Consider the following 18,617-nt stretch of genomic DNA (forward strand, 5'->3'; position numbering starts at 1 on the left):
ACGCTGATTCGATTGCACCCTATGACGTCATTTTCCGTCATCAAAATATGGCCGCCATTTTGAATTGTCCAAAAAACCTACTTTTGCGAACTCGTCCTAGACGGTTTGTCCGATTCTCACCAAAATTGCACCAGATCATCTCCAGGCAGTGCCGACAAAAAGTTATGGAATTCAAGTTGATTCGTCAAACCACTTTCGATAAACGCGCAAACAAATTTTACGTAGCGCTTACGAAAACAGACGTAAGGCTGTATCTCCGCAACGCTTAATCGTATTCAGACCAAACTTGGTACATGTCATCACAAGCATGACCTGAGGCTACATGCTGCGTTTCGGCGCAGCGCCACCTACTGGTCCGGAGATATGAAAAACGGCTATTTTCGCTCATAACTTCTGAACGGTTTGTCCAAAAATCATAAAAGTGGTCTCTGTAGATTCAGGGCGTCATGCCGAGTCGACTGATATCAAATTTTCCCAGATCGGCCATTTTGGCTGTCGGCCATTTTGAATTATGTGCTAAAATGCTGTATTTTTTGAACGCATGAACGAATTGTTACGAAACTCGGTATGGGTCATCGGTACGATGCCCTGAAGGAGCCTGAGAAGTTTCGAAACAGCGCCACCTAGTGGTAAATTTTTTTTTTCAAATGCTTATAACTCTGGCTGTGGTTGACTTATTTTCACGGGAGTCATCTCGTTGAGGTCCTGAATCCTTGCCGAGTCCACAGATACCAAACATGCTAGGTTTCAACTTACGGTTTGTGTAGCGTTGTGATTTAGCGCTTAAAAAACATTTGCCGATATCTTCGAAACCGCTAGTCCGATCGAGACGAAACCACCGTCAGAAGTTTGAAACCATAGCTTGTTAACTATTTGTGAGAGCCCAAATGCCAAAATATTGATGGTAAGGGGTAGTAAAATCAAATCAAAGTCACGTGTCAGTCATTTTTGATGCTTTTTTTCATATAAATGTCTAAAACTCCGAAGCGAATTGAGATATTTTCACCAAATTTGGCACACACATGTATGGGCTCATTCCAAGGACACAAGAAAAAAATTGTGGGATTTTGCCTCTTGGTGGCGCTATAATAGAACAAAACATGAAAATCCCATTGATTTCAATGCAGTTTTGTGATGTGAAATGCTATACTTAATGAACACATTGCTGTAACATTATGAAACTCAGAATTTGTTACCAGCACCTTGCCTTGAAGGTACTCAAAAGATTTCAAGACAGCGCCACCTGTTGGTCAAAAGTAAAAATTACATTTCCAAAAATGCTAATAACTTTTTTTAAATGTGCTTATTGTAATGACACTGGTCTTAATAGATTCCTTGGGTCATGCCGAGAACATAGATACCAAGTTTGACGTATTTGGACGAACTTCCTGTCCGCCATCTTTATTTACTTTCAAAACCTTCTTTTTCGAACTTCTCCTAGACCATTCGTCCGATTTTCACCAAAATCGAATCGTGTCATCTCCATACCGTGCCGACTAAAAGTTATGGATTTCGTGACGATAGACGAAACCGTTTTCGTATACCGCAGCAGCAAAGTTGAGACATGCTGCCAAAATGACTATTAAGTCTTTATCTCTGCAATGCCTTGATATTTTGACACCAAACTTTGTATGTGTCATTGTCACCTCACTCTGACCACATCACATCGATTTCGTAACTGCGCCACCTATTGGTCGAAAGTCATAATCCATTAAATCATCTTAAAAGTTACTGTATATATGATTTTTTAGCCATTTGCCTAAATTCATCTTTAAATGTCTTTAATTGCTCCTTGCTGCTGTCGGTCTGAAACTTCCAGCCATGTTGGCATGTCTTGTCGTCTGCGTTTGCGCTTGGCCCCGGAATGGCTGCTTGCAGCTATATTTATTATTCTTCTTCTTCTTCTTCTTCTTCTTCTTCTTCCGACTGGGCGTCTATGGCAGCCCATAGAACCGTGTCCGGGAAAGTTGTTTTGGTTTGACATTCTGATAGAGGACAGTCCCAACATCAATTGCACCAATTTTGGTGTCTCTAACTCATTGCCTCTAGCGCCACCACCTGTCCAAAGTTTCACTTTTATTATGCTAATAACTTTTGAACCGTTAGGCCTATCAACAAAATTCTTTTTTCCTCTGATTCCTGAGCTCATGACGATTCGATCGCACCCTATGACGTCATTTTCCGTCATAAAAATATGGCCGCCATTTTGAATTGTCCAAAAAACCTACTTTTGCAAACTCGTCCTAGACGGTTTGTCCGATTCTCACCAAAATCGCACCAGATCATCTCCAGGCATTGGCGACAAAAAGTTATGGAATTCAAGTCGATTCGTCAAACCGCTTTCGATAAACGCGCAAACAAATTTTACATAGCGCTTGCGAAAACAGACGTAAGGCTGTATCTCCGCAACGCTTAATCGTATTCAGACCAAACTTGGTACATGTCATCACAAGCATGACCTGAGGCTACATGCTGCGTTTCGGCGCAGCGCCACCTACTGGTCCGGAGATATGAAAAACGGCTATTTTCGCTCATAACTTCTGAACGGTTTGTTCAAAAATCATAAAAGTGGTCTCTGTAGATTCAGGGCGTCATGCCGAGTCGACTGATATCGAATTTTCCCAGATCGGCCATTTTGGCTATCGGCCATTTTGAATTATGTGCTAAAATGCTGTATTTTTTCAACGCATGAACGAATTGTTACGAAACTCGGTATGGGTCATCAGTACGATGCCCTGAAGGAGCCTGAGAAGTTTCGAAACAGCGCCACCTAGTGGTAAAATTTATTTTTCAAATGCTTATAACTCTGGCTGTGGTTGACTTATTTTCACGGGAGTCATCTCGTTGAGGTCCTGAATCCTTGCCGAGTCCACAGATACCAAACATGCTAGGTTTCGACTTACGGTTTGTGTAGCGTTGTGATTTAGCGCTTAAAAAACATTTGCCGATATCTTCGAAACCGCTAGTCCGATCGAGACGAAACCACCGTCAGAAGTTTGGAACCATAGCTTGTTAACTAAATGTGAGTGCCCAAATGCCAAAATATTGATGGTAAGGGGTAGTAAAATCAAATCAAAGTCACGTGTCAGTCATTTTTGAAGCTTTTTTTCATATAAATGTCTAAAACTCCGAAGCGAATTGAGATATTTTCACCAAATTTGGCACACACATGTATGGGCTCATTCCAAGGACACAAGAAAAAAATTGTGGGATTTTGCCTCTTGGTGGCGCTATAATAGAACAAAACATGAAAATCCCATTGATTTCAATGCAGTTTTGTGATGTGAAATGCTATACTTAATGAACACATTGCTGTAACATTATGAAACTCAGAATTTGTTACCAGCACCTTGCCTTGAAGGTACTCAAAAGATTTCAAGACAGCGCCACCTGTTGGTCAAAAGTTAAAATTACATTTCCAAAAATGCTAATAACTTTTTTTAAAATGTGCTTATTGTAATGACACTGGTCTTAATAGATTCCTTGGGTCATGCCGAGAACATAGATACCAAGTTTGACGTATTTGGACAAACTTCCTGTCCGCCATCTTTATTTACTTTCAAAACCTTCTTTTTCGAACTTCTCCTAGACCATTCGTCCGATTTTCACCAAAATCGAATCGTGTCATCTCCATACCGTGCCGACTAAAAGTTATGGATTTCGTGACGATAGACGAAACCTTTTTCGTATACCGCAGCAGCAAAGTTGAGACATGCTGCCAAAATGACTATTAAGTCTTTATCTCTGCAATGCCTTGATATTTTGACACCAAACTTTGTATGTGTCATTGTCACCTCACTCTGACCACATCACATCGATTTCGTAACTGCGCCACCTATTGTTCGAAAGTGATAATCCATTAAATCATCTTAAAAGTTACTGTATATATGATTTTTTAGCCATTTGCCTAAATTCATCTTTAAATGTCTTTAATTTCTCCTTGCTGCTGTCGGTCTGAAACTTCCAGCCATGTTGGCATGTCTTGTCGTCTGCGTTTGCGCTTGGCCCCGGAATGGCTGCTTGCAGCTATATTTATTAGGGGCCAAGCACCGAAGGTGCGGAGGCACCTATTGTATCTGTTCCGGTTCTTATTATTATTCTTCTTCTTCTTCTTCTTCTTCTTCTTCTTCTTCTTCTTCCGACTGGGCGTCTATGGCAGCCCATAGAACCGTGTCCGGGAAAGTTGTTTTGGTTTGACATTCTGATAGAGGACAGTCCCAACATCAATTGCACCAATTTTGGTGTCTCTAACTCATTGCCTCTAGCGCCACCACCTGTCCAAAGTTTCACTTTTATTATGCTAATAACTTTTGAACCGTTTGGCCTATCAACAAAATAATTTTTTCCTCTGATTCCTGAGCTCATGACGAATCGATCGCACCCTATGACGTCATTTTCCGTCATAAAAATATGGCCGCCATTTTGAATTGTCCAAAAAACCTACTTTTGCGAACTCGTCCTAGACGGTTTGTCCGATTCGCACCAAAATCGCACCAGATCATCTCCAGGTATTGGCGACAAAAAGTTATGGAATTCAAGTCGATTTGTCAAACCGCTTTCGATAAACGCGCAAACAAATTTTACGTAGCGCTTGCAAAAACAGACGTAAGGCTGTATCTCCGCAACGCTTAATCGTATTCAGACCAAACTTGGTACATGTCATCACAAGCATGACCTGAGGCTACATGCTGCGTTTCGGCGCAGCGCCACCTACTGGTCCGGAGATATGAAAAACGGCTATTTTCGCTCATAACTTCTGAACGGTTTGTCCAAAAATCATAAAAGTGGTCTCTGTAGATTCAGGGCGTCATGCCGAGTCGACTGATATCGAATTTTCCCAGATCGGCCATTTTGGCTGTCGGCCATTTTGAATTATGTGCTAAAATGCTGTATTTTTTGAACGCATGAACGAATTGTTACGAAACTCGGTATGGGTCATCGGTACGATGCCCTGAAGGAGCCTGAGAAGTTTCGAAACAGCGCCACCTAGTGGTAACATTTATTTTTCAAATGCTTATAACTCTGGCTGTGGTTGACTTATTTTCACGGGAGTCATCTCGTTGAGGTCCTGAATCCTTGCCGAGTCCACAGATACCAAACATGCTAGGTTTCGACTTACGGTTTGTGTAGCGTTGTGATTTAGCGCTTAAAAAACATTTGCCGATATCTTCGAAACCGCTAGTCCGATCGAGACGAAACCACCGTCAGAAGTTTGTAACCATAGCTTGTTAACTATATGTGAGAGCCCAAATGCCAAAATATTGATGGTAAGGGGTAGTAAAATCAAATCAAAGTCACGTGTCAGTCATTTTTGATGCTTTTTTTCATATAAATGTCTAAAACTCCGAAGCGAATTGAGATATTTTCACCAAATTTGGCACACACATGTATGGGCTCATTCCAAGGACACATGAAAAAAAATGTGAGATTTTGCCTCTTGGTGGCGCTATAATAGAACAAAACATGAAAATCCCATTGATTTCAATGCAGTTTTGTGATGTGAAATGCTATACTTAATGAACACATTGCTGTAACATTATGAAACTCAGAATTTGTTACCAGCACCTTGCCTTGAAGGTACTCAAAAGATTTCAAGACAGCGCCACCTGTTGGTCAAAAGTTAAAATTACATTTCCAAAAATGCTAATAACTTTTTTTAAAATGTGCTTATTGTAATGACACTGGTCTTAATAGATTCCTTGGGTCATGCCGAGAACATAGATACCAAGTTTGACGTATTTGGACGAACTTCCTGTCCGCCATCTTTATTTACTTTCAAAACCTTCTTTTTCGAACTTCTCCTAGACCATTCGTCCGATTTTCACCAAAATCGAATCGTGTCATCTCCATACCGTGCCGACTAAAAGTTATGGATTTCGTGACGATAGACGAAACCGTTTTCGTATACCGCAGCAGCAAAGTTGAGACATGCTGCCAAAATGACTATTAAGTCTTTATCTCTGCAATGCCTTGATATTTTGACACCAAACTTTGTATGTGTCATTGTCACCTCACTCTGACCACATCACATCGATTTTGTAACTGCGCCACCTATTGGTTGAAAGTGATAATCCATTAAATCATCTTAAAAGTTACTGTATATATGATTTTTCAGCCATTTTGCAAAAATTCTCTTAAAATGTCTTTAATTGCTCCTTGCTGCAGTTGGTCTGCCAATCCCACCCATGATGGCATCTGTTTCCGCTTCTTGCGCTTGGCCCCGGTAATGGCTGCTTGCAGCTATATTTATTCTTCTTCTTCTTCTTCTTCTTCTTCTTCTTCTTCCGACTGGGCGTCTATGGCAGCCCCTAGAACCGTGTCCGGGAAAGTTGTTCCGGTTTGACATTCTGATAGAGGACAGTCCCAACAGTAATTGCACCAATTTTGGTGTCTCTAACTCATTGCCTCTAGCGCCACCACCTGTCCAAAGTTTCACTTTTATTATGCTAATAACTTTTGAACCGTTAGGCCTATCAACAAAATTCTTTTTTCCTCTGATTCCTGAGCTCATGACGATTCGATCGCACCCTATGACGTCATTTTCCGTCATAAAAATATGGCCGCCATTTTGAATTGTCCAAAAAACCTACTTTTGCGAACTTGTCCTAGACGGTTTGTCCGATTCTCACCAAAATCGCACCAGATCATCTCCAGGCATTGGCGACAAAAAGTTATGGAATTCAAGTCGATTCGTCAAACCGCTTTCGATAAACGCGCAAACAAATTTTACATAGCGCTTGCGAAAACAGACGTAAGGCTGTATCTCCGCAACGCTTAATCGTATTCAGACCAAACTTGGTACATGTCATCACAAGCATGACCTGAGGCTACATGCTGCGTTTCGGCGCAGCGCCACCTACTGGTCCGGAGATATGAAAAACGGCTATTTTCGCTCATAACTTCTGAACGGTTTGTTCAAAAATCATAAAAGTGGTCTCTGTAGATTCAGGGCGTCATGCCGAGTCGACTGATATCGAATTTTCCCAGATCGGCCATTTTGGCTATCGGCCATTTTGAATTATGTGCTAAAATGCTGTATTTTTTCAACGCATGAACGAATTGTTACGAAACTCGGTATGGGTCATCAGTACGATGCCCTGAAGGAGCCTGAGAAGTTTCAAAACAGCGCCACCTAGTGGTAAAATTTATTTTTCAAATGCTTATAACTCTGGCTGTGGTTGACTTATTTTCACGGGAGTCATCTCGTTGAGGTCCTGAATCCTTGCCGAGTCCACAGATACCAAACATGCTAGGTTTCGACTTACGGTTTGTGTAGCGTTGTGATTTAGCGCTTAAAAAACATTTGCCGATATCTTCGAAACCGCTAGTCCGATCGAGACGAAACCACCGTCAGAAGTTTGGAACCATAGCTTGTTCACGAAATGTGAGAGCCCAAATGCCAAAATATTGATGGTAAGGGGTAGTAAAATCAAATCAAAGTCACGTGTCAGTCATTTTTGAAGCTTTTTTTCATATAAATGTCTAAAACTCCGAAGCGAATTGAGATATTTTCACCAAATTTGGCACACACATGTATGGGCTCATTCCAAGGACACAAGAAAAAAATTGTGGGATTTTGCCTCTTGGTGGCGCTATAATAGAACAAAACATGAAAATCCCATTGATTTCAATGCAGTTTTGTGATGTGAAATGCTATACTTAATGAACACATTGCTGTAACATTATGAAACTCAGAATTTGTTACCAGCACCTTGCCTTGAAGGTACTCAAAAGATTTCAAGACAGCGCCACCTGTTGGTCAAAAGTTAAAATTACATTTCCAAAAATGCTAATAACTTTTTTTAAAATGTGCTTATTGTAATGACACTGGTCTTAATAGATTCCTTGGGTCATGCCGAGAACATAGATACCAAGTTTGACGTATTTGGACAAACTTCCTGTCCGCCATCTTTATTTACTTTCAAAACCTTCTTTTTCGAACTTCTCCTAGACCATTCGTCCGATTTTCACCAAAATCGAATCGTGTCATCTCCATACCGTGCCGACTAAAAGTTATGGATTTCGTGACGATAGACGAAACCTTTTTCGTATACCGCAGCAGCAAAGTTGAGACATGCTGCCAAAATGACTATTAAGTCTTTATCTCTGCAATGCCTTGATATTTTGACACCAAACTTTGTATGTGTCATTGTCACCTCACTCTGACCACATCACATCGATTTCGTAACTGCGCCACCTATTGTTCGAAAGTGATAATCCATTAAATCATCTTAAAAGTTACTGTATATATGATTTTTTAGCCATTTGCCTAAATTCATCTTTAAATGTCTTTAATTTCTCCTTGCTGCTGTCGGTCTGAAACTTCCAGCCATGTTGGCATGTCTTGTCGTCTGCGTTTGCGCTTGGCCCCGGAATGGCTGCTTGCAGCTATATTTATTATTATTCTTCTTCTTCTTCTTCTTCTTCTTCTTCCGACTGGGCGTCTATGGCAGCCCATAGAACCGTGTCCGGGAAAGTTGTTTTGGTTTGACATTCTGATAGAGGACAGTCCCAACATCAATTGCACCAATTTTGGTGTCTCTAACTCATTGCCTCTAGCGCCACCACCTGTCCAAAGTTTCACTTTTATTATGCTAATAACTTTTGAACCGTTTGGCCTATCAACAAAATAATTTTTTCCTCTGATTCCTGAGCTCATGACGAATCGATCGCACCCTATGACGTCATTTTCCGTCATAAAAATATGGCCGCCATTTTGAATTGTCCAAAAAACCTACTTTTGCGAACTCGTCCTAGACGGTTTGTCCGATTCGCACCAAAATCGCACCAGATCATCTCCAGGTATTGGCGACAAAAAGTTATGGAATTCAAGTCGATTTGTCAAACCGCTTTCGATAAACGCGCAAACAAATTTTACGTAGCGCTTGCAAAAACAGACGTAAGGCTGTATCTCCGCAACGCTTAATCGTATTCAGACCAAACTTGGTACATGTCATCACAAGCATGACCTGAGGCTACATGCTGCGTTTCGGCGCAGCGCCACCTACTGGTCCGGAGATATGAAAAACGGCTATTTTCGCTCATAACTTCTGAACGGTTTGTCCAAAAATCATAAAAGTGGTCTCTGTAGATTCAGGGCGTCATGCCGAGTCGACTGATATCGAATTTTCCCAGATCGGCCATTTTGGCTGTCGGCCATTTTGAATTATGTGCTAAAATGCTGTATTTTTTGAACTCATGAACGAATTGTTACGAAACTCGGTATGGGTCATCGGTACGATGCCCTGAAGGAGCCTGAGAAGTTTCGAAACAGCGCCACCTAGTGGTAACATTTATTTTTCAAATGCTTATAACTCTGGCTGTGGTTGACTTATTTTCACGGGAGTCATCTCGTTGAGGTCCTGAATCCTTGCCGAGTCCACAGATACCAAACATGCTAGGTTTCGACTTACGGTTTGTGTAGCGTTGTGATTTAGCGCTTAAAAAACATTTGCCGATATCTTCGAAACCGCTAGTCCGATCGAGACGAAACCACCGTCAGAAGTTTGGAACCATAGCTTGTTAACGAAATGTGAGAGCCCAAATGCCAAAATATTGATGGTAAGGGGTAGTAAAATCAAATCAAAGTCACGTGTCAGTCATTTTTGAAGCTTTTTTTCATATAAATGTCTAAAACTCCGAAGCGAATTGAGATATTTTCACCAAATTTGGCACACACATGTATGGGCTCATTCCAAGGACACAAGAAAAAAATTGTGGGATTTTGCCTCTTGGTGGCGCTATAATAGAACAAAACATGAAAATCCCATTGATTTCAATGCAGTTTTGTGATGTGAAATGCTATACTTAATGAACACATTGCTGTAACATTATGAAACTCAGAATTTGTTACCAGCACCTTGCCTTGAAGGTACTCAAAAGATTTCAAGACAGCGCCACCTGTTGGTCAAAAGTTAAAATTACATTTCCAAAAATGCTAATAACTTTTTTTAAAATGTGCTTATTGTAATGACACTGGTCTTAATAGATTCCTTGGGTCATGCCGAGAACATAGATACCAAGTTTGACGTATTTGGACAAACTTCCTGTCCGCCATCTTTATTTACTTTCAAAACCTTCTTTTTCGAACTTCTCCTAGACCATTCGTCCGATTTTCACCAAAATCGAATCGTGTCATCTCCATACCGTGCCGACTAAAAGTTATGGATTTCGTGACGATAGACGAAACCTTTTTCGTATACCGCAGCAGCAAAGTTGAGACATGCTGCCAAAATGACTATTAAGTCTTTATCTCTGCAATGCCTTGATATTTTGACACCAAACTTTGTATGTGTCATTGTCACCTCACTCTGACCACATCACATCGATTTCGTAACTGCGCCACCTATTGTTCGAAAGTGATAATCCATTAAATCATCTTAAAAGTTACTGTATATATGATTTTTTAGCCATTTGCCTAAATTCATCTTTAAATGTCTTTAATTTCTCCTTGCTGCTGTCGGTCTGAAACTTCCAGCCATGTTGGCATGTCTTGTCGTCTGCGTTTGCGCTTGGCCCCGGAATGGCTGCTTGCAGCTATATTTATTAGGGGCCAAGCACCGAAGGTGCGGAGGCACCTATTGTATCTGTTCCGGTTCTTATTATTATTATTCTTCTTCTTCTTCTTCTTCTTCTTCTTCTTCCGACTGGGCGTCTATGGCAGCCCATAGAACCGTGTCCGGGAAAGTTGTTTTGGTTTGACATTCTGATAGAGGACAGTCCCAACATCAATTGCACCAATTTTGGTGTCTCTAACTCATTGCCTCTAGCGCCACCACCTGTCCAAAGTTTCACTTTTATTATGCTAATAACTTTTGAACCGTTAGGCCTATCAACAAAATTCTTTTTTCCTCTGATTCCTGAGCTCATGACGATTCGATCGCACCCTATGACGTCATTTTCCGTCATAAAAATATGGCCGCCATTTTGAATTGTCCAAAAAACCTACTTTTGCAAACTCGTCCTAGACGGTTTGTCCGATTCTCACCAAAATCGCACCAGATCATCTCCAGGCATTGGCGACAAAAAGTTATGGAATTCAAGTCGATTCGTCAAACCGCTTTCGATAAACGCGCAAACAAATTTTACATAGCGCTTGCGAAAACAGACGTAAGGCTGTATCTCCGCAACGCTTAATCGTATTCAGACCAAACTTGGTACATGTCATCACAAGCATGACCTGAGGCTACATGCTGCGTTTCGGCGCAGCGCCACCTACTGGTCCGGAGATATGAAAAACGGCTATTTTCGCTCATAACTTCTGAACGGTTTGTTCAAAAATCATAAAAGTGGTCTCTGTAGATTCAGGGCGTCATGCCGAGTCGACTGATATCGAATTTTCCCAGATCGGCCATTTTGGCTATCGGCCATTTTGAATTATGTGCTAAAATGCTGTATTTTTTCAACGCATGAACGAATTGTTACGAAACTCGGTATGGGTCATCAGTACGATGCCCTGAAGGAGCCTGAGAAGTTTCGAAACAGCGCCACCTAGTGGTAAAATTTATTTTTCAAATGCTTATAACTCTGGCTGTGGTTGACTTATTTTCACGGGAGTCATCTCGTTGAGGTCCTGAATCCTTGCCGAGTCCACAGATACCAAACATGCTAGGTTTCGACTTACGGTTTGTGTAGCGTTGTGATTTAGCGCTTAAAAAACATTTGCCGATATCTTCGAAACCGCTAGTCCGATCGAGACGAAACCACCGTCAGAAGTTTGGAACCATAGCTTGTTAACTAAATGTGAGAGCCCAAATGCCAAAATATTGATGGTAAGGGGTAGTAAAATCAAATCAAAGTCACGTGTCAGTCATTTTTGAAGCTTTTTTTCATATAAATGTCTAAAACTCCGAAGCGAATTGAGATATTTTCACCAAATTTGGCACACACATGTATGGGCTCATTCCAAGGACACAAGAAAAAAATTGTGGGATTTTGCCTCTTGGTGGCGCTATAATAGAACAAAACATGAAAATCCCATTGATTTCAATGCAGTTTTGTGATGTGAAATGCTATACTTAATGAACACATTGCTGTAACATTATGAAACTCAGAATTTGTTACCAGCACCTTGCCTTGAAGGTACTCAAAAGATTTCAAGACAGCGCCACCTGTTGGTCAAAAGTTAAAATTACATTTCCAAAAATGCTAATAACTTTTTTTAAAATGTGCTTATTGTAATGACACTGGTCTTAATAGATTCCTTGGGTCATGCCGAGAACATAGATACCAAGTTTGACGTATTTGGACAAACTTCCTGTCCGCCATCTTTATTTACTTTCAAAACCTTCTTTTTCGAACTTCTCCTAGACCATTCGTCCGATTTTCACCAAAATCGAATCGTGTCATCTCCATACCGTGCCGACTAAAAGTTATGGATTTCGTGACGATAGACGAAACCTTTTTCGTATACCGCAGCAGCAAAGTTGAGACATGCTGCCAAAATGACTATTAAGTCTTTATCTCTGCAATGCCTTGATATTTTGACACCAAACTTTGTATGTGTCATTGTCACCTCACTCTGACCACATCACATCGATTTCGTAACTGCGCCACCTATTGTTCGAAAGTGATAATCCATTAAATCATCTTAAAAGTTACTGTATATATGATTTTTTAGCCATTTGCCTAAATTCATCTTTAAATGTCTTTAATTTCTCCTTGCTGCTGTCGGTCTGAAACTTCCAGCCATGTTGGCATGTCTTGTCGTCTGCGTTTGCGCTTGGCCCCGGAATGGCTGCTTGCAGCTATATTTATTAGGGGCCAAGCACCGAAGGTGCGGAGGCACCTATTGTATCTGTTCCGGTTCTTATTCTTCTTCTTCTTCTTCTTCTTCTTCTTCTTCTTCTTCTTCTTCTTCCGACTGGGCGTCTATGGCAGCCCATAGAACCGTGTCCGGGAAAGTTGTTTTGGTTTGACATTCTGATAGAGGACAGTCCCAACATCAATTGCACCAATTTTGGTGTCTCTAACTCATTGCCTCTAGCGCCACCACCTGTCCAAAGTTTCACTTTTATTATGCTAATAACTTTTGAACCGTTTGGCCTATCAACAAAATAATTTTTTCCTCTGATTCCTGAGCTCATGACGAATCGATCGCACCCTATGACGTCATTTTCCGTCATAAAAATATGGCCGCCATTTTGAATTGTCCAAAAAACCTACTTTTGCGAACTCGTCCTAGACGGTTTGTCCGATTCGCACCAAAATCGCACCAGATCATCTCCAGGTATTGGCGACAAAAAGTTATGGAATTCAAGTCGATTTGTCAAACCGCTTTCGATAAACGCGCAAACAAATTTTACGTAGCGCTTGCAAAAACAGACGTAAGGCTGTATCTCCGCAACGCTTAATCGTATTCAGACCAAACTTGGTACATGTCATCACAAGCATGACCTGAGGCTACATGCTGCGTTTCGGCGCAGCGCCACCTACTGGTCCGGAGATATGAAAAACGGCTATTTTCGCTCATAACTTCTGAACGGTTTGTCCAAAAATCATAAAAGTGGTCTCTGTAGATTCAGGGCGTCATGCCGAGTCGACTGATATCGAATTTTCCCAGATCGGCCATTTTGGCTGTCGGCCATTTTGAATTATGTGCTAAAATGCTGTATTTTTTGAACGCATGAACGAATTGTTACGAAACTCGGTATGGGTCATCGGTACGATGCCCTGAAGGAGCCTGAGAAGTTTCGAAACAGCGCCACCTAGTGGTAACATTTATTTTTCAAATGCTTATAACTCTGGCTGTGGTTGACTTATTTTCACGGGAGTCATCTCGTTGAGGTCCTGAATCCTTGCCGAGTCCACAGATACCAAACATGCTAGGTTTCGACTTACGGTTTGTGTAGCGTTGTGATTTAGCGCTTAAAAAACATTTGCCGATATCTTCGAAACCGCTAGTCCGATCGAGACGAAACCACCGTCAGAAGTTTGAAACCATAGCTTGTTAACTATATGAGATAGCCCAAATGCCAAAATATTGATGGTAAGGGGTAGTAAAATCAAATCAAAGTCACGTGTCAGTCATTTTTGATGCTTTTTTTCATATAAATGTCTAAAACTCCGAAGCGAATTGAGATATTTTCACCAAATTTGGCACACACATGTATGGGCTCATTCCAAGGACACATGAAAAAAAATGTGAGATTTTGCCTCTTGGTGGCGCTATAATAGAACAAAACATGAAAATCCCATTGATTTCAATGCAGTTTTGTGATGTGAAATGCTATACTTAATGAACACATTGCTGTAACATTATGAAACTCAGAATTTGTTACCAGCACCTTGCCTTGAAGGTACTCAAAAGATTTCAAGACAGCGCCACCTGTTGGTCAAAAGTTAAAATTACATTTCCAAAAATGCTAATAACTTTTTTTAAAATGTGCTTATTGTAATGACACTGGTCTTAATAGATTCCTTGGGTCATGCCGAGAACATAGATACCAAGTTTGACGTATTTGGACGAACTTCCTGTCCGCCATCTTTATTTACTTTCAAAACCTTCTTTTTCGAACTTCTCCTAGACCATTCGTCCGATTTTCACCAAAATCGAATCGTGTCATCTCCATACCGTGCCGACTAAAAGTTATGGATTTCGTGACGATAGACGAAACCGTTTTCGTATACCGCAGCAGCAAAGTTGAGACATGCTGCCAAAATGACTATTAAGTCTTTATCTCTGCAATGCCTTGATATTTTGACACCAAACTTTGTATGTGTCATTGTCACCTCACTCTGACCACATCACATCGATTTTGTAACTGCGCCACCTATTGGTTGAAAGTGATAATCCATTAAATCATCTTAAAAGTTACTGTATATATGATTTTTCAGCCATTTTGCAAAAATTCTCTTAAAATGTCTTTAATTGCTCCTTGCTGCAGTTGGTCTGCCAATCCCACCCATGATGGCATCTGTTTCCGCTTCTTGCGCTTGGCCCCGGTAATGGCTGCTTGCAGCTATATTTATTCTTCTTCTTCTTCTTCTTCTTCTTCTTCTTCCGACTGGGCGTCTATGGCAGCCCCTAGAACCGTGTCCGGGAAAGTTGTTCTGGTTTGACATTCTGATAGAGGACAGTCCCAACAGTAATTGCACCAATTTTGGTGTCTCTAACTCATTGTCTCTAGCGCCACCACCTGTCCAAAGTTTCACTTTTATTATGCTAATAACTTTTGAACCGTTAGGCCTATCAACAAAATTCTTTTTTCCTCTGAATCCTGAGCTCATGACGATTCGATCGCACCCTATGACGTCATTTTCCGTCATAAAAATATGGCCGCCATTTTGAATTGTCCAAAAAACCTACTTTTAAGAACTCGTCCTAGACGGTTTGTCCGATTCTCACCAAAATTGCACCAGATCATCTCCAGGCAGTGCCGACAAAAAGTTATGGAATTCAAGTCGATTCGTCAAACCGCTTTCGATAAACGCGCAAACAAATTTTACGTAGCGCTTGCGAAAACAGACGTAAGGCTGTATCTCCGCAACGCTTAATCGTATTCAGACCAAACTTGGTACATGTCATCACAAGCATGACCTGAGGCTACATGCTGCGTTTCGGCGCAGCGCCACCTAAAGGTCCGGAGATATGAAAAACGGCTATTTTCGCTCATAAATTCTGAACGGTTTGTCCAAAAATCATAAAAGTGGTCTCTGTAGATTCAGGGCGTCATGCCGAGTCGACTGATATCGAATTTTTCCAGATCGGCCATTTTGGCTGTCGGCCATTTTGAATTATGTGCTAAAATGCTGTATTTTTTGAACGCATGAACGAATTGTTACGAAACTTGGTATGGGGTCATCGGTACGATGCCCTGAAGGAGCCTAAGAAGTTTCGAAACAGCGCCACCTAGTGGTAAAATTTATTTTTCAAATGCTTATAACTCTGGCTGTGGTTGACTTATTTTCACGGGAGTCATCTCGTTGAGGTCCTGAATCCTTGCCGAGTCCACAGATACCAAACATGCTAGGTTTCAACTTATGGTTTGTGTAGCGTTGTGATTTAGCGCTTAAAAAACATTTGCCGATATCTTCGAAACCGCTAGTCCGATCGAGACGAAACCACCGTCAGAAGTTTGGAACCATAGCTTGTTAATTGAATATCAAAGCCCAAATGCCAAAATATTGATGGTAAGGGGTAGTAAAATCAAATCAAAGTCACGTGTCAGTCATTTTTGATGCTTTTTTTCATATAAATGTCTAAAACTCCGAAGCGAATTGAGATATTTTCACCAAATTTGGCACACACATGTATGGGCTCATTCCAAGGACACGTGAAAAAAATTGTGAGATTTTGCCTCTTGGTGGCGCTATAATAGAACAAAACATGAAAATCCCATTGACTTCAATACAGTTTTGTGATGTAAAATGCTATACTTAACAAATGCATTGCTGTAACATTATGAAACTCAGAATTTGCCACCAGCACTATCTCCTGAAGGTACTCAAAAGATTTTGAGAGAGCGCCTCCTTTTGGTCAAAAGTTAAAATTATATTTCCAAAAATGCTAATAACTTTTGAAGGAATTTGCCTATTGTAATCACTCTGGTCTTAATTGATTCCTTGGGTAATGCTGAAAACAAAGATACCAATTTTGCCAAAGTCAGCCAAACTTCCTGTCTGCCGTCTTGATTTTCACTAAATACTTACTTTTTCTAACTCCTCCTAGACCGTTTGTCCGATTTTCACCAAAATCGAATCGTATCTTCTCCAGACCGTGCCGATTAAAAGTTATGGATTTCGTGTTGATAGACGAACCCTTTTTTCGTATACCACAGCATCAAAGTTGAGGCATGCTGCCAAAATGACTATTCAGGCTTTATCTCTGCAATGCCTTGACATTTTGACACCAAACTTTGTATGTGTCATTGTCACCTCACTCTGACCACATCAATTCGATTTCGTAACTGCGCCACCTATTTGTTGAAAGTGATAAACCATTAAATCATCTTATAAGTTACTTTATATATGATTTTTCAGCCATTTTGCAAAAATTCTCTTAAAATGTCTTTAATTGCTCCTTGCTGCAGTTGGTCTGCCAATCCCACCCATGATGGCATCTGTTTCCGCTTCTTGCGCTTGGCCCCGGTAATGGCTGCTTGCAGCTATATTTAGCGCCCAAGCCCTGAAAGGGCGAAGGCCCTATTGTTTTCCTAAGGATTATTAGGGCCCAAGCCTTGAAAAGGCGAAGGCCCTATTGTTTTCCTAAGGATTATTTATTCTTCTCCTTCTTCTTCTTCTTCTTCTTTTTATTATTTTACTACCTTTTGGGCACTTTTGGGGGCCTTAACGTGCTCAAAAACTCTTGAAACTTTGCACACGCGTCAGAACCCGCGGCCATCAGGGCCAGGCTGAAGATGGTACCCCGGCGTGGCAGGGGGGATCGACAGCGCCCCCTGGAACGGGGTTTGAACACTTGTCCATATATCAAACACGCTTGCATGTAATAATCTGAAACTCGGTACACTTATAGATCTCATCGGGCCAAACAACTTTCGTGCTCTAAGTTTTACGTCAGCCCAACAGGAAGTCGGTTATTATGTGTTGTTTGGAAACTCATTTTCTATATTTTTCTTACGACTATTCGGGCACTTTTGGGGCCCTTAACGTGCTCGAAAACTCTTGAAACTTTGCACACGGGTCAGAACCCGCGGCCATCAGGGCCGGGCTGAAGATGGTACCCGGGCGTGGCAGGGGGGCTCGACAGCGCCCCCTGGAACGGGGTCCGAAAACTTGGTCCATAAATCAAACACGCTTGCATGTAATAATATGAAACTCGGTACACATATAGATCTCATCGGTTCATATATACTTCATGCTCTTACTTTTTACCCCAGCCCAACAGGAAGTCGGCTATTTAGGGTTGTTTGTAAAACACATGCAATGGAATTTAAAATACTTCTCCTAGAGAATTCAAAGAAATGCCACGAAACTCGGTCAGCATGAAGTCAAGACATTGAGGATGAAAAATTGCCAGGGGATTTTTGATATCTCGAACGGTTTGGTCGTGGCGAGGAAACGAATTTATGGCGAGAAACGTGAAACAGGAAGTGTGTTATAACTTCAGCATACATTAGCTGATCTTAATGAAACTTCAGCAGTGTGTTCGTTGTAAGAGGCCGATCACATGGATGTGACTATTGTGAGTCAAAGTTATAGCGCCACCAACTGGCAGCAGGAAGTGTGTCACTTTCAAAATGCTTTGAAATCACCCTCTTATTTTAACCCGATTTGCTTCAAACTTCATCTGTATAATGTAAATACACGGCAGATGTAGACCTGTGAAAGGATTATTGATATCTTTGATACTGTTGCTGTGGCAACGCATCAAACTTTAAAATTCTTTTTGGATGCTTTTGAGACTCTTAGCATGCCTGAAATTGCTTGAAATTGCATGAAACTCGACAGACAGATCACATTTATTAGCCAGTAGACATGTGCAAAGTTTCAGAAACGGGCGTGGTGCAGGGACTCAGTAGCGCCACCTTTTGACAAAAGTGGGGGGGTTAGTTTTATAGTTTTACCTACAATCATAAAACTCGGTACGCATATTGTTCAGATCAAGCCAAACAACTTTCTAATTAACTGTCATTAGCTCAGACCAAGAGGAAGTCAGA

This window comes from Siphateles boraxobius, unplaced genomic scaffold (genome assembly GCF_051911475.1).
Source record: "Siphateles boraxobius isolate OS27281-9 unplaced genomic scaffold, OSU_SipBor_1 31, whole genome shotgun sequence".
Lineage (NCBI taxonomy): Eukaryota > Metazoa > Chordata > Actinopteri > Cypriniformes > Leuciscidae > Siphateles > Siphateles boraxobius.